Raw genomic sequence first — 22,915 nt, forward strand, 5'->3', positions numbered from 1 at the left:
TTAATCCTTTAATTGAGCAAAGTATAAAAGCTCATCAATGACAAACCTAGACAGCATCTTAAAAAGTAGAGACATCACCTTGCCAACAAAGGTCCGTATAGTAAAAGCTACGGTTTTCCCAGTAGTGATGTATGGAAGTGAAAGCTGGACCATAAAGAAGGCTGATCGCCGAAGAATTGATGGTTTTGAATTATGGTGCTGGAGGAGACTCTTGAGAGTCCCATGGACTGCAAGAAGATCAAACCTCTCCATTCTTAAGGAAATCAGCCCTGAGTGCTCACTGGAAGGACAGTTCGTGAAGCTGAGGCTACAATACTTTGACCACCTCATGAGAAGAGAAGGCTCCCTGGAAAAGACTCTGATGTTGGGAAAGATTGAGGGCACAAGGAGAAGGGGATGACAGAGGAGGAGATGGTTGGATAATGTTCTCGAAGCTACCAGCATGAGTTTGACCAAACTGCGGGAGGCAGTGGAAGACATGAGTGCCTGGCGTGCTCTGGTCCATGGGGTCACGAAGAGTCGGACACGACTAAACAACTAAACAACAACAACATAAAAGCTCATTATATCAGGTAATTTCCTTCTATGGTGTTAGACTGGGGATGAGCTATTTAGGCAGCACAAATGGTGAAAGGGCAAATCTCATTTGCAAACCCTCAACCAAGGTTTTAGTTTTAGGGGAAGTTAGAGTTAAGAATGGCAGTTAGGAGTTAAGCAACAGAGTTGCTAAGCAATGGGCTGGAGAGAGAACAGTGTGATGAAGGCTGAGGAGGAAGTAGCGGGTGCCCATCTTCCTCTAGTCCATGGATGGCCAGCTCCCATCAGCCCATCCAGCATAACCAATGGTCAGGGATGCTGAGAGTTGTTGTCCAGCAACATCTAGAGGGTACTATGTTGGTTACCCCTGCACTAGTTGAAGTAAAACTATTTTGTCTTTGTTAAGGTTAATGGCTTGAGGATGAGATGGCAATGGACCAACGTTTATCAATGAACTGGAAGAATAGATGCCTGGTTTCTTACAGTGCTCATCATTCACAACAGATCAGACATGGAAACAATATTCTGAGAACAAATTGAAAAGGCTGCAAATTGTAATTTATTTTTTGGGGTGAGGGGATATTTGCAGGTATTATATTAGTCACAAAGATATTAGGCAACCTGGTGCAGGAAAATAAACATTTAATTGAAGCAGCTGCAAAACTAATCAAAATAAAAATTCAATTGTTTCGTTGCTCCATGAATTTCCACCCTCTTTCTTTAGAAATTGTCCCTTAGAGAAGTCGTTTCCAGCTGTTTTGTAGATGTTTGTGGAAGTCATTCTCACACAAGGGTCATGTTGCAAGGTGCAATTTCCCGCAGGAAACATCAATACCTCAATTTCCCCGCCAGTGCTTTCACCAATAGGTGACCATACCACTTTCTACAGGATCAGCATTGATGAGCACTGCAGAAACATCAAAGCAAGATTCATTTTTCTTAAAAGAGGCAGGAATACAACACTTCTCTTCCAGCACTGGATATTTCTGCAATAGCATGAGAGTAACTTCATTTCTTCCAATCTCCAAGTGCCCCCAGTACAAATACAATCACATTGAACAGATTGCTTGATGAGCCAATTCAGAATAGCCTGAGCAATCTCTGTAAATTAAGACAACCTTGTCCAGGATTATCAGGGGAACACAAGTAATACATCATTGTCAACATCCTGGAGGATCCACCAATTCCTTCCTGCTAACGACTGATGGGAACATGACATCTATCGAGTTTGGATGTTCCGAAGTGGAAAGGCTGGATGTCAATGTGCCAGTGGTAACCTTTGATCAAGACCTGTGACTAAGGCTATATAACCTGTCTGCACAAGCCTAGAGAATTTCCCAACATTGTAACTTGCATTGGCAGGTTTCATACATTCATGTACTGGCAATTTCATGAGCAGATGTGACACTGAGGAAACTTTGCGGATGATATACGTATGTCCTGGAAGTGCAGTTTCTCATTTATTAAGGTCACATGTTCTTTGATGACATCTCTTGGTTCTATCACCTCTAACAGCATCTCAGAGCAGATATTCTGAATTGCAACTTTTCAGTGAAGGTTTGTGAACCGCCTGTAACAAATGAAGCTGAAATGATGAATTATCAATGTGTATCTCTACAAGCTGACACTAAACATAAATTTCAGAAACCTGATCAAATGGTGGCATTTTATTCCAAGGTGAAACTATCTTACTGAACTATTATTACTATTAGAATAAAAGGTGGGTGGGGAATTTTTGGAAAGACATACAAGCAGAACTGACAGACTTTTGACTAGTTATTACTACATGGCAGATATTGTCAATGTATTGCAAAAAAATTCACCTGGAAAAGTACACTAGAAACTTTCAGATGCATAAATAAAAATGCCTAGAAATGGAGGGGATAAAATAGGAAGACATATGATTTATAAATTTAATATTGCTTTGAAGCATTATGTGTCAAAAGTTTGAAATTACAGGGAAATATCATACAAGTTCTCATTAATGCTGCACATTTGATTGTTTGACACTTCTCCCTTTTTCTGTATAATTATATATTTTTGCATTCTATACTTCATTTTGTCCAAAAGTGAGGAGGGGACCACAAATCACTTATCTTCTAGCTATATCTACTGTACTAATTCGGATGAATAATATGTGTAGCTGAAGTTTGTATAATGCTGCACCTACAAAAGTCAATCCAAAAAGAGAACTTATTTATGTTCAGTATAAAAAATTCTAAGAAAAAATACCAGAGAAAGAAATCTCTTGGCTACCAAATCCCACACATTTAAAATTTTTACTACGTTGGACATTGACCATAGTCATCTTCTGTCCACTCTTTGCTCCCATAGTTGAATTCAGGGGAGTGCGATCAGTTCAGTTACACTGGGCATGCAGCCTCAAGAGCACTGCAGGATGTGCCACAACTATGAGGTAGAACGGAAGGCAAGAAGGGGTGCCAAATTTTGGCATCACACAGGGTACCACTGAAATTTGATAGCCCAAGGCCCGCAACTGTTGTCCCATTAGCAGAATGAAGACTCAACAAGACAGGAATCTCATGTAAGAATCTGTGGACAGGTATGACCTGCAGATGCATGTAGGAAATCGCCTGTCTGTTGCTAAGGGCCAAATGATCCCAGATCAACTCCATCGCCCAGGTTGGCATGATGGGAGGCAAATACCACCTTACTGTAAAGGGAAGCCATGGACATGTGACCTGATTGTCAGAAAATACTAACCATTATACACACATGTATTTTGTATTGCCATCCCTTTCTAAAACTGAAACAGTGGAACAGACTCCCATAAATAGTGGTGGACTCTCCTTCCAAGGAAGTTTTTGAGCTGAGGTCGAATGGCCATCTGTCATGTAGTTTCCTGCAATGCAGGAGGTTGGACAAGATGACCCTTAGGGTCCCTTCCATAGAACTCTGCAATTCTATGAACTTGTTCTGTTTTTTATATCATCACCTTCTTGTTTATGCATGCAAAAATATCTAATAATAAATATGATGTTAGAAATACTTAGAAAGCTAGATGACCAGATATTCAGCAACTTAGCAGCGAAGGCCAATACTGTCAAATGCAGAATGTCAAATATTAGGAAAATATTCAACATTAAAATTAGAGGAGGATTTTGATGGAAATTAATGGCCAAATTTGCCTCAGCTCTTGTCACAGCCTCTTCACTAGATAATTAAAAATCCAGTGGCTTAGACAAATTCTAAAAAGTTCTGAGCATACTTAAGCTATTTTTTTAGACAGCTTTTCTTACTGCATTTGCTAATCACTAGATAGATGAAAAGTGATATTTTATTCAATAAAAAGAATTTGGTTTGTGAATGAGACCCTGATGAGAGATCTTAGGGCAATGGTGATCAGACCACCCTTTGGCATATTGCTAAATCTGGGGAAGTATATGGTGATTATCTTGTGTATGATTATCTTGACTTGCTTCTGCAGAGGAAAAAATGTGCATTAGAAATATTTTCAATCACTACCATGCATAGAAAGAGATCTTCAGGGCATTTCATCAGTTTTGGGTACCTGAAAGAGCTGATAAGATTGGTCAGCTATTCCATTTGTATAGCTTTCTGCTAATTACCTCAGGTAATTCAGGAGGCCCCAGGGATGGTTGGCAGAGAATTATTTTTTTTTGGGGGGGGGGGGGGCATTACTTTGGAGCTATGGAGGAAGAAAACAACTGTGTTTCTCTCCACATTACAGAATAAGACTGCTTTGTTATTATGCCCAGAGCTATCAGGCTTTATGTGCAGCTTGTCTTTGGTTTAGAGAGTTGTGGAAAAAAATTGTAAAAGCATAAGAAAGCATTGTAAACTTATTTACATGGATAACATTGATGCATCCTGGACTGGTATAGCTTGACCACCATGATCCATTCACTGGTAACCTCAAGACTCAGTGCAGCCTACCAGCACACCAGACTATCCATTCAAAGCTGATAAACTCCTTTTATTTCCTACCTACTGGATGCTATAAAACTGAAGAAACGGGTTGTTTGTCACAGACACATATGGGGAAAGCTGCAGCATCTGTTATGCATGCAGAATGTTCAATCTGCAGTTTCAATCCCAGGCATCTCAAAGTAGGGCTGGGAGTATCTAAAACCCCAGTGAGCTGTTGCCAGTCATTGAAAGCAATACTGAGCTGGATGGGCCAACAGTCTGCCTTGGTAAAAGGCAACTCACAGTGTTTCCAGTGCAGAAGCTGAGCTGTGCCAATAATTACATACCTGTCAACAGTCCCAATGTGAGCGGGACATCCCAGAATTACAGAAGCCACCCCAGCTTCTGATTGGATCCCAAGATGTCCTGTTTTGGTTTCCGTAAGAGTGTAGCCCCAGAAGATGCCTATTTTGGGAGGCCATGTTCTCTCGTGAGTCACCTGGGTCCTGTAAGACCACAGCCGTGAAAGACACACATCTTGACTTTCCTCTTCAGGATTTTGGAGGGTATGCAATGAAAATCAGCTGAGAGAACCTACAACAATCAGAAACTGCATTGATCGATATCACTACAACCATCTTGCAGCATTCAAATTTGGATGACACCTCCTTTCCTTCATAGAGCTCTTAAAAGCGCTTTCCTGTTGCCATGGGATGGAGATAATATGTTATTTCTGAACCACTATTTCCCTCAAGGAGCTTCAAGTGACATTTTATCTCCTGAGGTAGTTAGTGTCAGAAACAGTGGGTTGCTCAAAACCCCCCGGTAAACTTGGTAGGTATTACTAGAGGGAATTTGAACCTGGGTTCCCAAGGCTACTGCATACTGATGGCTCTCTCTTACTGAAAAGTGTGGAGGAAAGAATTGTGCAAAGCACTTGTTTATATTTATAAAGAAGTTTAGAGTAGATTTCCATGCTGGTATGCTCCTGTTGTCCTTTCACTCCATTGGAAGATAGGCATTAAGGAGATTTTAAATATACTCCCCTTTGAATGCTGTCGAGAAAAGGGTCAACTGTAAAATGAGTCTACCTTATTTTTTAAAAAAGCAGATTCTCTATTATGGGTTCATGATAGTAGCGCAGGGCAATCATTCATGGCTGGAAACAGGGTGGCCTACATTTGCACTCACTTATGCTGCATTGAGTGCCCCTCTCAATAAATAATGTACGGATGCAGCATGCACGTTCTAAAGGCAACTTTTAAGTGGAGGTTTCCCCTCCCCCAGCTTGCTGTGTATGTGTGACTGAAATTTCTGTCTGCTTAATAGCAGTCAAAGATTTGGAACATGATGACTGAAAATAGATCTAGCAGTCAAGAGGAAAGAGTGAGATGAATAGAAAAACAAATTGCTACAGGCAAGTCTGTAAGCACTATTAAAACTTGTTTTAAAGGAAACTTCTATAGGCCTTTTAGACAGGGTATCACTTCTGTCATCTGAGTCTTTCAGCCTCACTCTCCTCTGCTCAATTAACAGTAGTAGAGGGGAGCATTTTGATGATGACACCATTTTCCAGAGCACCAGGGGAACCAGTGGAGTCTACTTGTTCTCACAAATGAATGAGGTAATAATGAGACTTCCACTTGAAAGGAAGTGAAGGAAAAGTAGAATATGAAGGCAAAACAAACAAACAAACAAACAAATAGCAGTGGGGGAGAAATTAAATTCAGTTTGCATTTCAAGCTGAATTTTCAAATTCACACTTTATGAAACATTGTGAGAACCAAACCACAGCCATCCTGCTCCAACCAAACAATGTTTACTCAAACACTCACTCTCTCTCTCTCACACACACACGGCAAAATGTGCATCACAATTTATTCACTAGTGACACTAACACACACAAATGCATTATGTTAGGAGAAATTGCTTGCAAAAAAATTGTACATTAGAAAAATGTCCATCGCTGCCTTGCCCCACCGTGTCTTGTTTTACACCCTGGATAGGCCTTGACTTGCTGCACTGCAGAGCGCAACATGCACTTTTTTGTATTCTTTCAAAGAAAATCTGCATGAAGTAGGTTGGAATGGACATGATTGAGTACCAGTGAAAGTGTAATGGGATGGAATCAGGCTGCTTAGTCCATCCCTAGCCCTGGGTCATAATATTAAAGGATGAAGACTGTTATCTGGAATAAGTGTCTAGGACAAAAAAATGCATAGACCTCTTGGATACTTTGTGTGTGTGTGTGTGTGTGTGAGAGAGAGAGAGAGCGCACACTGCTTTATTACTTGTACATATAATATTTATACAGGTGCCCAGAAGCCAAAAAGATACTCAAATGTGGCTTTAGTAAATAAATAAAAGATTTTGTTGTCTTTGTGAAAGTATATGGGGCAATAGGTCTTTTTATGAATTAAATCAATAGGAAAATAAATAACTAAATAAACCAAATGCCGAGAAAGAATCGAGGTAATATTTTGAGACCAAGGAAAGCAAACAAACCTGTGGGAAATCCAGGCTTCCTGAGATGTCTTGAAACTGGTATCTCAGTTTGAAAAATGATAGGGAATGTTTTCTGACACGGAAAGCCAAGATTGTATTGACAGGAAGGATGGGGAGAGGAAGCTTCTATAGTATGAGATGCAACATAAATAAGCTTGTTTTTGAGCAAGGGTGGAGACCCATTAGAGAAGGATGAAGGTCAGTGTATTGTGGACAAATCAAGTGGGATACTGAATGCTACACAGAAAGCTGATTTGTAACTACTCATTTCATATTTTGTGAGTGCCACAAAGCCTCACCCCTTCATTTCTGGGAGATTTTCTGCATTTAAAGCCAACATATTTCTATTGTTTCGCAAGGCTGTTCCTTCTGAGCTCCTTTCTCCTCCTCCTCCTTAACCTTCACAAATGAGGCATTGACAATGGGCATATGTTCACAATAAATTTACCTACCTAACACCTAACTTTATTAGCGGTGGCAACTCATGTGCATTTTAACGATGATGCCAAGGGGCTACATTTGATCATGGAAGCTCTTAAGCATGGTTACATGGGTTGCGACAGCCTGCCTGATTCACAGACCCATGTGGGCAAACTGAGCTCAAAGACAGTGAGCTCAAAGAAAAGGAATATGGCAGCATGAAGCAGTAGCCATGGGGACAAAAGACTGCCAAACAGCATCCAAACACCGCAACTGCTCATTGAGATTAGTGGTGTATTTGGGGTCTTTTGGTTTGGATCAATGCTGCTTTGAACATTACAAAAAAAATAATATCCAGTACAGCCTGAGGCTACACTTTCCCCCCTCTGAAATAAGATGTTACCAAAGGGAAGACCTCATTCAAAGGCTGGCAGGGAACCTTTTTTAGCCTGAGGCCCACATTCACTTTTGAGCAACTTTGTGGGGGCCCTCATGCTAATGGTCGGAGGGGCCAGATAAAAAGGGGTAGTAATGAATGCTAAGTTGACCTTTGTACAATAGGCTAGTTTCCACACACACACACACACATACACACACACACCACTCTCCTGCTTCCTGGTAAGCAAGAGTCATCATTACGAGTGTTCAATGACTCATTCCAACAAGGCTAAAAGACAAAGAGGCTGTGCACCAGGGTCAGAGAGGGGTGGGAAGTGAGGGTGTGGCTAGGAATGGTATATGGCCTGGGGAGACTCCCAAGCATCAATACATAGGCCAATCTGGAGGACTGCATTTGGCTTCTGGGCCCCTGCTCAAAAGAATCCAAAGAGGAAATACAGAACAAAGTACGGTATGTTCTACACCCCGCTGTACCACCAATGGGTCTTGAATCTACTTCTAGCGCACTACACAAAGAAAATTAGGAATATAAGATGCTCATGTCAGAATCATTTGTTCTTAAGTCCTCCACTCTACAGGTCTGGTGGTTGTCATTTTGGTCTTCAGAACACGAGAACACATTGAAAGCAATTGCCTTTATATAAAACTTTGAATGCCAAAAATGTCCTTGGAACAAAATATTCTGAAATGGTTTCAAGGTGGAAATGCCAAACAAAAGAGACTGACTTGAGATTGATGTGCAAGTTCTTGCTTTGACATTCAAAATACCAATAAGACGACATTTCAAACAACACAAGAAATAACATGACATCTTAAAAGTGAAACCGATTTTCATTCTATTATAGTGCTGTAATTCAGATTGAATTTTTTTTTCTTCTGTGACAGGGTGAGAGAGGTACCCTTTTCTTCTGCAATTGACATTTTTGGGTGACCTCACTTTAGATCTCAATGACCATATTCTAGCCTATAGCCAAGGGCATTCCCCCATCTCAGAGAATTTTAACTGATACCCATCCTTCTTATCACCTTATATATATAACCTACATGCATATTTCTTTGGTTCTGTTCTATTGAATCTGATGGAACCCCATCCATCTGACTGAATTGACATGAGACCATTTCTAATGGGGCAAATTCTATGTGTGGCAATAGGGCCTGGTCTTCTGTGTAGTTAAGGATTTGTTAATCACAGGACCAAGCTCAATATTTTTATGGTAGGTCTGTAAATCTCCTTTAGACATATGTAAAAAAGCAATTCATAAATTGATAAATAAAACCAAATAAATAAATAAATAGAAACAAAGTAATGACAACAATGATTTCAATGTCTCAGGGCAATGTCCCATGGTGGGGAGATAAGTGCAGAAAAAAAATCACCTTAATCTGCCTCTGTATACTCAATTGTTCACAGAGCTTCTTTTTCTGGTGATGATGCTTAGCAAAGTCCAGCCTGAATTGAATGAATTTAGACCATAGTGGCAACTTGTTGCTGTTGTTTAGTCATTTAGTCATCTCCGACTCTTTGTGACCCCATGGACCAGAGCACTCTAAGCACTCCTGTCTTCCACTGCCTCCCGCAGTTTGGTCAAACTTATGTTAGTAGCTTCGAGAACACTGTCCAACCATCTCGTCCTCTGTTGTCTCCTTCTCCTTGTGCCCTCAATCTTTCCCAACATCAGGGTCTTTTCCAGGGAATCTTCTCGTCTCACGAGGTGGCCAAAGTATTGGAGCCTCAGCTTCACGATCTGTCCTTCCAGCGAGCACTCAGGGCAGATTTCCTTCAGAATGGATAGGTTTGATCTTCTTCCAGTCCATGGGACTCTCAAGAGTCTCCTCCAGCACCATAATTCAAAAGCATCAATTCTTCGGCGATCAGCCTTCTTTATGGTCCAGCTCTCACTTCCGTAAATCACTACTGGGAAAACCATAGCTTTAACTATACAGGCCTTTGTCGGCAAGGTGATGTCTCTGCTATTTAAGACGCTGTCTAGGTTTGTCATTGCTTTTCTCCCAAGGAGCAGGCGTCTTTTAATTTCGTGGCTGCTGTCACCATCTGCAGTGATCATGGAGCCCAAGAAAGCAAATTCTCTCACTGCCAAGTTGTATTTTACCAGGTGACATTATATGTTCATGGAACCCAGAACTGTCTACTCTCAGTGACTGCATTCCTCTGGGCTCTTGAGCAGAGGTCTTTCATTGCAAATTGCTAACTGAATCTTTTAAGATGTCAGAGATTGAAAATGAGGCTTCCTGTATGCAAAGCATCTAATGTGCCACAAAGCTACAGTTACTTTCTCAATAGGAAATGAGATGCTGCATCAATGGACTTCCAGTGTTACTATATGCAGCTATTCAGTTCAGTTTCCAAGGAATGCCGATTGCCCATTTATTTTATTTATTTCATAAAATGTACACACAGCTAGATTGTATAAAACCTCAAAGCAGTTGCTTGATGAGATCAGTTAAAGGTCCCAAAACATGTGATCTGGCTGTATTAAAGCTCTTATTTAATATAACTGATCACAAACATGATCCCTGATAACTGTCCACATACAGCATGAATGGCCAACTTGCAGCGTAAGTGCAGTAAGTTCCATCATACTGTGGTATACCTGGCAGGAATCAGGAGGGCTTGTGGGCCTGGTTATACCATAGATTTGGACATATAGTCCTCAGAGTAGCTCACATAAAATGCTGCCTTACACCAAGTCAGACCATGGGTCCATCAAGCTCAGTGCTGTTTGCACTGACTGGCAGAAGCCCTCCAGGGTTTCAGACTGGAGACATTTCCAGCCCTACATGTTGTGCAGCTGTCTGTTCTCCTCCTCTGTAGACTACAGACAACCTCACAACAAGGGGTGGGAATGGGGAAAGGAAACATCAGCATAAGGTGGGGGGAAGAGAGTGGCGGCATGCCATCTTTCGAACATGACTTATGGCACACGTACTGAAAAGCTTGGCTCCCTGTTACTTATTGAGTTGCAATCCAGGTCACCAACGTGCGTCTTCTCCAGAATTTGACAAGACGTTTCATGCTGTCATCCTTATGGAACTTGTACATGATTTAATTGGAGTTGTAGCAGCTTGGCTTGGCTTGGCTTGTTTCTGGCTGTCTAAACAGCAGGACAATCTTGTCAAAGATGTGGTGCTGTTGTGTATCCTGGCACCTTTAGTCTAGGATGGGGATTGTTGCTGACAAGTACTGGTGCTGAATGGTGCTCCATTTCATGGGGGCTGTTATTTAATTTATTGAAATATATATATATAACATACCTACCTTTTGAAATTATTGTGGAGGTGTTTGAAAAAGAAATGTAGGCAAAATGCAAAATGCAAGTTGAAATGATTTTCTTTAAAAAATACACACACACCCCAGTGTTAGTCTTTTGTGCAATGATGTTTTCTGAGTCAGTTCAGGGTTTTTCTTCCAGTTATACAGCAAAAATATCCATTATTCAAAGCAGCTCGTTTCATTCTTGTTCAGCAACAAGAAACTCATACGCAGGGGGATGAAATATCAACATAAAATTCACATTTTTATGTGAATAAAATTTTTATGTCAACATAAAATTCACATCAGCCTCAAATCTAGGCTGAAAATCTAGAAGCTTTTTATGCTGAATTCTGCCCTGCTCTCTGTTTCAAGGAACTTATAGGGCATGCATGCTCTAGTTGGCTTGGAGAAAGCAAACATGATTTTTTTTAGAAAGTGATAATAAAAGTCAGATTTAATTGAAATTTGCTCTTGGATCTGAATGGCTATTCAGAGACCATTTCTGGCCGTCTTCTGAGCTCTAATTGTGCAGATACATAAACTATTTCTCTCCTAATGTAAAATGTACACAGCAGCTATACTCACCTCCCTCATAAAAGCAAAAAATAAAGGAAATTAACCAGAGTAATGAGGCATTGTTAACCCAGCAATTAAAGTGTGTATATGTGTGTGTTTGTATAAATGAGGTAGGCTTAGACTGATGACTGTGCAGGTGTTTTCAGATTATAATACCTCTAAGCAGGCTCGTGCAGTGCTTGTCTGAGGCCCGGGAAGGGAGTCTTGTTAGGATAAAGTTAAACTCGAACAAAAAAACCAACAACAGCTGCTCCATGGCACCTCCTGCACATGGCTGGCTGGAGCAAGTGTACACAGCTGCCTCTCCCCTCTGCACACACCAACCTGCAAGAAAATGAATGGTTTTTACCAACTGACATTACCAAAGGTATGTTGAAAGGTGCTCTTAGTTGGCGATCCTATGATTCTGCTATGACAGTAATTCAGTCACTATCCTATATACCAGTCAGGGGTTCAGGGCCAAATATTGCCTTCCAGACCTTAACAAACGATGGCTCCCAGGAAGCTATGACTAGAGGTAAAAGTGCAGAGGTGTCCCTGGTTCTTGCATGATGATCGATACCTTAGAATAATGAGCTCAACAATGTTTGGAAGGTTCCATGTTGAGACTCTTCTGATATTTGAGGAGCTTATTTACAAATTAATCAAATCTCTTTGGTGTTGATATCTGCCCGTGGCAGCCATCCAAATCCCTGCCTGGTGAGTTTCTCTAGTGCTTCAAAGGTCCTCCTGATCCAGGTGGAGAATACACACTGGTGCAGCCCAAGCTAACTTCCTTTGCCCTCCTGGGGTGAAAGGATTTCAAAGCTACCTGGCATGCGGGTTTGCAAAGAAGGAGCACTGAAACGAACAGGTCAGTTGCAATGGGAACTGGGGGGAAAGAAAAAGAAAGCACATTTACAATTCTGTCAGATGCTGGAGAAAATAAGAAATGAAGCCAAGCTAGAATTTGATTCCATTTCTATACTCCTCTTCTGTTCCCACCCGAGATTTGAGGACAACATACTTTTACTGAAGTTGTACAGTTCCCTTTGTTTCTAAATCTTGTCATGTTTCACCCCCAAAAGATTAGACAATCCACCTTTCCTGGGACCTGAATGTGAAGAAAAGGGCAAATATTCAGTGCTGCTTCATTTGTGCATTTCTTATTGATTATAAGGAATATGAATAAGAGAGACTTACATTGCAGTGTCCTTTCCATTTCTGCCCCAGGCCATTGGATCAGCAACTCTCCCCTTACAGTGCAGTACTCACAAACCTGGGAGATTTGGGTATACTACTTAGTGTTTCTTGTGGGGGAAAAATCCCCTAAAATCCAATTTTGTATGAGTCATGAAACTGAAAGTATTTGGTTGCTGACGTTTGGGGATATTACTTTGCCAAATTAACCCTTGCTCCAGTAGAACTCTGGTTTATTTTGGCTTGAGAACAATATCAATTAAGTTTGCTTAATACTCATGGCAGTCCCTGTGGGACTGATACAGATTACACATTTTGGGCTGCCCCAAGAAGCCCATGTCTTATGTGTGCTGAACATCCAGCCTGATGCAAATTATGAAGAAATTCAAACTCTTGATCAGCACTATGTGGCATTAAAACTAAAGACAAAGACTTCTTCTTCTTTTCATAAAGAGTCATTGATAACCCACCTTTCCACTAAGGAAAGGTGACATACATGATTCAACTCTCCCCCATTTTATCCTCACAACAACCCTGTGGAGTAGATTAGTCTAAGGGACAGTTAGACCCAGCCTGTAGGGAACTGGGAGATGAAAAAGGGAGGCCAGGAAATAATTATCCATGTTCCCCCTGCTTTGTCTGAAAGGTGACATGCTTTTCATCTTCCGTAGGCTGATCCTAGAGAATCCACCTTGGAAGGTGGTGGACTCTCATTTATTGGAAGTTTTAAAACCTCTGTCAGGGATTCTTTAACCATCATTCTTGCATTGCAGGCATGGGACTAGATGACCCTTGGTGTCCCTTCCAATTCTACTATTCTATGATCCTTTCTGGGGTGGGTTTTTACTATAATCAATTTTGTGACTTTCTTGTTATTGCAGTGCTCTCACAACCACTGTGAAGAGGAGCAGGTAAGGACCCCAAAGAAAGAAAGCTCTGAGGGATCAGGGCTAGACCCTCAACTTAGCTTGGCACACATGGATATTGCAGTGCTGCAGTATATGACAAACTTGGCAGAGTAGTTGGCTACTGGGGAGACATGCTCTACAGATACCTAGGTATGGGGTTTCCATTTAGTTTTCAGGTTCAGGATTGTGCCAGAGGGTGTGTCAGGGCTGGATAGCCACATCACTGTCTCCTTTGCAAGGCTATAAGCAAGGGTGGGCAGCTCAAGAGGCTCTTTCTATTCTGGGCAACCTTCCAGGGTCCACATGACAATGGTGCATGAGGCCAGAGGCAAAAGCAGATGGAACAACAAATCTGCAATAGGCAATTCACCCACAGAATGCTGATCATCAGAAGATCCCAGTCTATGAACCCCCAGAAAGTCAACGTGGTCAACTACTTTAGAAATGTAGCATGATAGACAGTGAATTTTCTGCTATTGGCAAGTGGTGTTGGAGAGAGATAACACAATCATAGAATCATAGAATCATAGAGTTGGAAGAGACCACAAGGGCCATCGAGTCCAACCCCCTGCCAAGCAGGAAACACCATCAGAGCACTCCTGACATATGTCTCTCAGCTAGTCAGAATGGAAGTGCAGGGAGAGGAAGATGAATATCACTGCCATTCTCCATGCTCAGGGAGAAAAGAGGACATATCTACCACCCCTTTTGCTGAAGCACTATTAACTATGTTAATGCCCTTTCTGGTGGCCCAAGCTCTTGCTACATGTACTACAAACATCCCTGATGAATGGAGCTGCTGCTGTAAGCAGGCTGTTTGGTGGTACATGGCAATCATTTCATCACTTCCACATGTGTCCTGGGTGCTATTAGGCCGTTGAATAAAGAGCGTAGAGGCATCCAATGGGTGCAGCTCGCTGGCTGATTCACTGCCAATAAGTTAATAAGCCAGGATTGTAGAACTTGCAACCCATTTGAGGTTTGCCAGCAGGCACCGTCTTAGCAAGCACAGCTAATATAGCAAGCTGCCTTCTCAAGCTTGACAGGTGGCATCAAGAACTGAGGTGACCAAATCCCTTGTATCTAATTAGGCAGCACTTGCCTTCAGCTGTAGCGGAGAGCTGACAAAGGAACAAAAAAATATGAATAAATAGGAAGATATAAATCTCCAAGTTTGTTCTTACTTACATAAGGCACTTCTAAGAGGATATAAAGTCGAACCTCCAGAATCCAAACTGAGATTGCCCAAACTCCTTGCTTTCTGCATTTATGCCCTCCTTGACTATTCCAGTGCAAGCCTTTATAATTAGCGTCCCTGTTTAGCCACACTTCTGATTATCTTAATGTGATATAACTTGCCTTCTCACCCCTCCTCCACCTCCATCATTGCCATTAGTATAAATGAAGTCTTAAAGTGCACAGATGAGGGTATGTTTGCCTGATTTCTTTGCTAATTTGTAGTCCCTTAATTTACCTGGACTGTGGAATAGATGAGAAACTCTGTTTCATTAGAAGATGCCTCTGTTTCTAATGTCCTCCAATACAATTTAGGTTTTGGAACAGGTTGAATGATTTGGGTTCCAATCTGTACCCTGACTCAAAGCTGCTGTCATCCACTGAGCTTGTGTCTCCCCAACACACCACGGTTTATCTTGTATTACTGGTCACTACTCATTTAAATGTTTTAGTTATTTGCTAGAAGTAGGCTGAAAATATCGAATATTTAATGGGTTGGTGGGGCACTTTGAGGGAGGGGGTTGAAGCTCAGTGATAGTGTTGTACATTCTCTCTATGTGTGTGAGAATAACAGAGAAGAAGTTTCAAGAAGCAGCAGAAGGCTGAGATTGTTGTGTCTATGCAAGGACATTTTCTGTGGGAACTGTTCTTTGGACATGTGCAGTATGACAGGAAGTACTGATAACAATGGTTCTGTGTAACTTGTTGTAACTGGTTGTCTCTTGCTTGAGCCTTGTGGTGAGACAAGCAGAGAGTGAGTCATGGACTCTTGCTGGACTCTAAGCATGCCTTGACCTCAATGTCTGTATATATTTGCCACCAAAATGCTTTTATGGATGTCAAGTAAACTTCTACATTTGACTGAATCTTTATTGCATCCATGAGTGTTTATTCCCCATTGGAAGACGCTTCCAATAAAGAAGCTGCATTGAGATGTAACTCTCCTGAGTGCCGATACTAGCACACACATTCAGAAAAAGAGATACCAGACCCAATCCTTCTAAATCAGGGATGTCCAACAGGTCGATAGTGACCTACTGGTAGATCCCCTAGAGATTTTGGCAGATCACGGTCGATCGCTGGTTCCCTTTCCTCAGTGGTGGTAAAATAAAACTTTGGCCTAAATCACTTAAAAAATGGGACTTTCCTCCCTAAAGAAAGCTCAACAACTTTGACCTGAACCCCCCCCCCCAAAAAAGGGGCCAGTTTTTTATTCTGTGAGTAGATTGCAGTCTCTTAGGAGTTGGCTGTCCCTGTTCTAAATCGTCCAACAGAGGTTGATGGATTGATCCAACAGATAGAACCTGGGGTGCTTAAAGTCTGTGGTTCAATTCTCAGTATCTCCAGGTAGAGCTAGGAATCACTCCCATCTGAAACCCTGGAAGGATGTCCACTGTAGACAATACTGAGCTCCATAGATCAATGGTCTGCAAGTTCCTGCATTCATAACCTTCCCAAATTCATGAGGTTGGGAAGAAATTTATCTATTTTTTTCCCCTGCAGGAGTTTGTCACTTATCTTTTTTTTTAGCCTTACAAGGTATTGTAGCCACTGGTTTTTCACCTTTCCCTTGTTTTTTACACTTCTTTTTAACACTCAGAAAGAAGAGTGAAACCCTCCTTCTGAAAATTTCAGAGAAAATTCTCTCCTCCATCCAAGAAAGCAATAGAAAATAGGACCCATGTTTGCAGGGAGGAAGGCTATCTTCAGAAGGCTGGTATGGTGGTAGTCCAGCCTTAATATCTGGAATGCCAAGAACACTAAAGAAGCATTAGAAGGTAGTAGCAAATTGTCGCAGTAGGCATTGACTAAGCCAGCACAAAGACACACAAAGACCTGGTATGAATCTTAATCTCATCCTCTGAAAAGGGCTGTAGGTGCTGCAGAGCAATAGTATAATTCTTACTCATCTGTGAATTCCAAAACACCTTCTGAGATGCACTGGGAAAGCTTCCATGAGGTGTAGAGAACAGTATCACTGCAGGCACTTCCAATCTGTTTCTGAGATTTCTGTTTTAGGACAGCCACCAAATACAGAAGCCAGTCCTGCTACCAGAAACTGTGGAGGTCTGTGCATTTACTGCTAGCCTTGGACAATGACTATGTCTTCTGCTACTGCTTCTGCACTGTGGAATGTTCTTCTGTTTGCCAGATCTTGCTGCTCCTGCTTTTATCATGTTGTTTTACTTTTTTATGATACTGTTTTATTGTTTTTATGCTATTTTTGTATGCTGCTTCGTATGCTGCTAAGTATTTAAAATACTTAGGGGTTTCGAAATGCTTTTAGTTAAGTAAAATAAATTCAAATATAGATGAAAAGTCACTAAAGAGTTTCAGTTATGTAGTAACTTTTATTTTGCCTGTGCTCAGGTTTGGTCTATTTTCCTCTCCCCAATGCAAAATAAAAATAAAAATAATCATTTTGCCTCAAGGAAAGGCCACTGTGTTCATGTTCAGAAGTGCTCTGGAACTGAATGCTTGAAAAGAAGAAACAGTAACAATCATTTGGTAGGTAGTTGTTGGCTGAATTTGTCAGTACAAAGAACAAAGCAAATTCAGGATTGAGAGATTGGTATTCCTCAGTGTGCACATGGCAGTTTACCCAGGGAGCATGTCATCTCTGCAACTGCAAATGATGTTCCAGGTCAGTAGGCAAAAGCAGGGCAAGCACCACATCGACATGGGAAATGGTCTATTTTATTACCTGGACATCCATATTTGACAACTTTAATTCCCATCATCCAAAGCAATCTCTCAAGTGTCCTGTATGAACAGCCACTGTGCTATTAGTGCTAAACAGAAGAAATATGGATTTTTATTCTCCATGCTCGAATAAAATACAGCAATGCAGCACAAGAAGTACCCAATTACTTCTAGTGATCATGATGATGTGTTTTCTGTTCAATGGCATTTCAGTTGTTTTATCTACTTCACTTTTAACAGTTTGAAAGGCTTTTATCCCTTGAAATTCATACTTCTCTGAAGTCTGCAATGCAGTTTTCCAACTAAATAAATAAATATACAAAAACGTGTCAGTTGCGAGTAAAATGTGTATGTTGTGTGTGTGTGTAAATAAATAAAATAATAAATGAAATAAATGCAAAATGCATTCTGTTTGGGGAAATTGCTTGTAGCAAATGTGCACGCTAGGCAAAATTGCATGAAAAAATGTGCATATGAGGAGAAATGTACACTAAACTGCTGCTCACTTTGTGAGAACCTTTTTTTTAAAAAAAGAAAATATTTTTAAGCTGATGTGGTGAGCTGAATTTAAGATTAGAAAAATGAGAAAGTGGGAGAAACTGACATTGAGTCATTTCTCTCTAACTAGCAGTGAACTAAAATAAGGAGGTCTAAAAATGTGTTTATGTGTTTGTGGATGTGTGGATGGGAGTCATTGCTTGCAAATCAGGAAGCTGGAAGAGTTCTGTTTGTGTTTAGTCCTAAAACAAACTGCAGAACAGCCAGAGCCTGTATTTCCCGATTAAATCCTTATGTCCTGCCGTATACTAGAATTAACCACAGCACAAGCTCCCTCTCTTATGATCCCACAGGATACCTAGGGCCTTTCATTCATTAAATTATTTGTGTGCTGTACATTATACATTGATCTCTTTCTATTTTCCATAGCATCCAACCTAGCAACAAAAAGCTTCAAAATCCCCACCTGGATCAGTAATACTCCGCCTGGGCTTTCAAATTAGTCTGAACAAATCGTGGCTCACTGAGATGCAAAGCTTCATTCTTAATTAAATTATGTAATGATTACCATTAAACAATTGTAGGATTTCTCTCACATGCTTGGCTACTGGCAGGAGCATTACCAAAAGGCTATTTAAAAAGTGGGATTTCAATGGCTTAGAGAACAGAGAAAATGGAAAGATTTGTCTAAAGTTCAAACATGAAGGCAGTGTTATTTGAGGTCATATGTATCTGTTCTACACAGAGCTTATAAAAAGTCTGATGGGCATTGAATAAGCACACTCCACTGGTCTTCTGCCTGTGGTCTACAAGTCGCATGTGAGCAATTTCAGGATCAGCATGGAGTGGGCTCAAGCTCTGCAATCTGCCTTTAGTAAAGGGCCGGGGGAGGGAGAGGGGGAGGGAGGATTTCTACTTGTGCTTTCTTAAGAAAACACAACCTGGATTTCATGTCAGTGCTATTACCAGCTAACTAAGTGCAATTTCTATATTCACCCCATAAAGTAGGGGTGTGCACAGACCAGGGGTGTAGGAAGGGGGGAGGTGGGGGTGGCTCACCCCAGGTGTCATCCATGAGGTGGGTCACAAAATCTCCCAGAGCGGATCACCGCGCTCCCCCCTGGGCACCAATCACACACTGATCGCCCCCAATTGGCACCGATCGCCCCCCTGGGCACCAATCACCGCACCTATTGCCCCCAATGGGCGCCGATTGCCCCCCCCGGGTGGCTCACCCCACCCCCCGGGTGCATGGCATGTCCGGGTGTCCAAGCAGCTAGTTACGCTGCTGGCACAGACCACAAAATTTAGCTCAGATCCAGATACTTTGCTTTCTGAAAAAGCTCACCTTGAACTAAGGAGATTCACATGTGGCTTGATTCAACTTGCCCATCCAATTCCACTTCATTCCCCCTTCCTGCTTCACTATTGCAAAATTCATTTCCCTGCTTAGAACTGTTTTCCTGTTAACAGAAGTGGATAACATTTGCAGAAATGATAGACACCCAAGAGTGCATAAAGTCTGTCAAATTGCATGTTAATAGGTCACTCTTCCTCTCACCAGCTGTGCCAGGAGAGGGGGAGGAGCAAGATTCTGTAGACTTGGAGACAGGGGTGCTATGGGAGACTTAAGCTCTGAGTCGGGGGGGTGTTTGTGTGTGAAGACTCAGACTTCTGGTTGGGTTGATTTTGCAAATGGTCCTGGCAATTCTTCCCACAAGGAAAGAGCCAGAGCTTCCTCCTCCTCCTCTGGCACCTCCACTACTTAGTGCATGATCTCTGGGTCAGGGATTATGACATGCTTATTGTTTTGCAAAGTTTGAATTAGATACATACCAAAATGTCAACCATACTAAATGTATTCCCCATTCCTACTCCTAGCAGGACCTGTAAATGTTACTTCCAAATTCCCTAGTTAACCAGTATAAGGCACATCTCTACTGTTGCACCCTGGTGGCATGTCTGAGGCAGGAGCGCCCTCTAAGGACTGTTAGGGAATCCATGTGGCACTTGAAAAAGACACTGCTTGCCTGTTTCCCCAGTTCCTTCTCAGTGACTCTCTTTCTCCTCCTCTCTGCTCTCTTCCTCTGCACATTTTTGGAAAGTCTTGAAGCTGTTCTCCTTGGCCACAGAATGCTCAATTTCCATAGTTGCCAGCAGCCTCTACAGTTCCTCCGTCTCCTTCCAAAGTCCTAGAAGGCACCTGAGGGCTTATTCTGGGCCTTGTGTCATCATGTCAGGAGCTACCAGTGCTCAAACTGTACACTTTCATTTCCAGTCCCCTAATTTTTTGGTTTTAGGTGTCTTGTTTTTGTTTGTTTGTTTATAATGTTAATTTTAGAGCTCTGTGAAACAAGGCTTATTGAAACAGCTTTGCTTTCTCTTAAAATGGCTGTGCACACAGCTGTCCCATGTGAAGAGCTACAATAATGTGGCTTGGAGCATCTGCCTAGAGCAGGCTTCCTCAAACTCGGCCCTCCAGATGTTTTTGGCCTACAACTCCCATGATCCCTAGCTAACAGGACCAGTGGTCAAGGATGATGGGAATTATAGTCTCAAAACATCTGGAGGGCCGAGTTTGAGGAAGCCTGGCCTAGACAGTCAGGTACCTCAAGTCATGGACTGGCTCCTCCCACCTAAGCTGGCCACTGAACTCTGTTAGATAGAAAGGACCACTTAAAGGTTTTCTGTTTGAGTTAGACTTTGTGGGAGCTACGCCATTTTCCTGACTCTTGCATGTTCTTGACTTTGCGCATCAGTCCTGATTTCAGCTTTGCCCTTGCTTTTGATTTCTGGCTTTCTCCCTTGGTGGACACTCATGTTCCTCTCACACTTCTGACTTCTGCCTTCACCTTGGCTCTGATTTCTGCTTGTTCCCTAGCTCTGCCTCTGAAGTTCAACTCCTGGCTCCCGGATCCTGATTCGTTTTTGACTGCTGCATCAACAACAGCATCTTGGCACCACCAACGGTGCAATAGAGCTACCCTGTACTTTGGGTCAAACAAAACTGTCTTAATGACCCCAGTTTCACAAAGAAGGGGGAAGGCCCACAGCTCAATGGCTGAGCATCTTGCTTTGGATGCAGAAGGTCCCAAATTCAATCCCTGGTGTCTCCAGTTGGGGTTGGGAGAGAGTCCCTCAGTGTGGGCATTTCAGGGGGAAATGAGCCCATGGTCTGACTCAGTATAAGCTTCAATCTGGCTACATTTCCTAAGCAAATAAGCACATTCCCTCCCATGCTTGGCACCAGTGTTTTTTTCTGGCAGCCACTGTTCCCCAGGTTAGGTTGCCTTTTGTGGCACTTTCCCTAGCAGCAGGACACCAGGACACTCTGCCATTGATTTTAAGGTGGCTGTGCTTGAACAAAGACATTTCAAAAAGAGATGAAACTACTGAATTACAGTTAACCAAGAAGTTCAATTATGTACATTTGCATCTGAATATATAGAAAGGTTTCCTTTCCTACTACATATGTTAATTAACTCCAAGTCTATTGTTTCATCACGTATCAGTGACACTGAAAAGAGTAACCATGCTTATCTTGCCTACCTTCCAGCTTTAATTGAATTGTCACTATCTGTGCTACATTTTCCTCTGACCCCACAGCTTACACGTGCCTTACCCAACGCCCCAATATCACCAGCACCCCCCATATATTTTTTCAACTGAAAATGATGCTCTGTGCATCTGATGAAGAGGACTCTGTTCCACAGAGGTTTTTACCATAATAGATTTGGTATCTATTGGTATCTGTAAAGGAAGGAACCTTCATATTTGCTTCACATTTTGCTTTAGGTGAAATCTGGTAGCAACCTAGAGATGTGTGGTGACCCAATGAGAAAGTTCAGCAGTCCTACTCAGATTATTTTGGCTTCCCTTGAAAAGCTTCAAATGTTTCCCCTGAGGAGGAATTCCTCCTTCCAATTTCAGACCAAATGTTTGTGGCAACCAATAATCGTAATATGCATTTTACTTTCAAAATCTGGAGTGTGCATTAGGTAAAGGGGCCCCTGCCCATTAGGTCCAGTTGTGACTGACTCTGGGGTTGTGGCGCTCATCTCCCTTTATTGACTGAGGGAGCCAGTGTACAACTTCTGGGTCATGTGGCCAGCATGACTAAGCGAACCAGAGCAGCGCACGGAAGCACCGTTTACCTTCCCGCAGGAGCGGTACCTATTTATCTACTTGCACTTTGACGTGCTTTCGAACTGCTAGGATGGCAGGAGCTGGGACCGAGCAACGGGAGCTCACCCCGTCGCGGGGATTCAAACCGCCGACCTTCTGATCAGCAAGTCCTAGGCTCTGTGGTTTAACCCACAGTGCCACCTGCGTCCCTTGGAGTGTACATTGGGAAGCCAATAATTCTGGAGACTGAACTTTTCTACCATGCTTTTGGATCTGTTAGCATGCTTGCAAAGAAGCAAAAAGTGTGTGTGTGTTGTGGGGAAATGTTTTCTGTTTACTGGAGTTTTATCCCTTTCAGCCTCACTCCAATGTGGTACAGTGCCTCACACACATAAAAACAAAAGTAAAGCACCATGACATATTTTCTATATAGTAATATAAAATTAATGAAAGGCATGCATCGGTGCTGAATGCTAGACATTTTTCTTCTCTGAATTTAGATGCAGTTGTAAAGCATCCCAGCAGTAATGTTCTCCTAACAAAAAAGTTACCACTAACAGCCTATTATTCAATATCCAATTGTTTGTGAAACAGCTGTAGCTTGCTCTCTTATTTTCTTTCTTGTTTCTGATTAACAGAAAGAGGACATTGCATCGATTCAGAG

Source organism: Podarcis muralis, chromosome 5 (genome assembly GCF_964188315.1).
Source record: "Podarcis muralis chromosome 5, rPodMur119.hap1.1, whole genome shotgun sequence".
NCBI classification, from domain to species: domain Eukaryota; kingdom Metazoa; phylum Chordata; class Lepidosauria; order Squamata; family Lacertidae; genus Podarcis; species Podarcis muralis.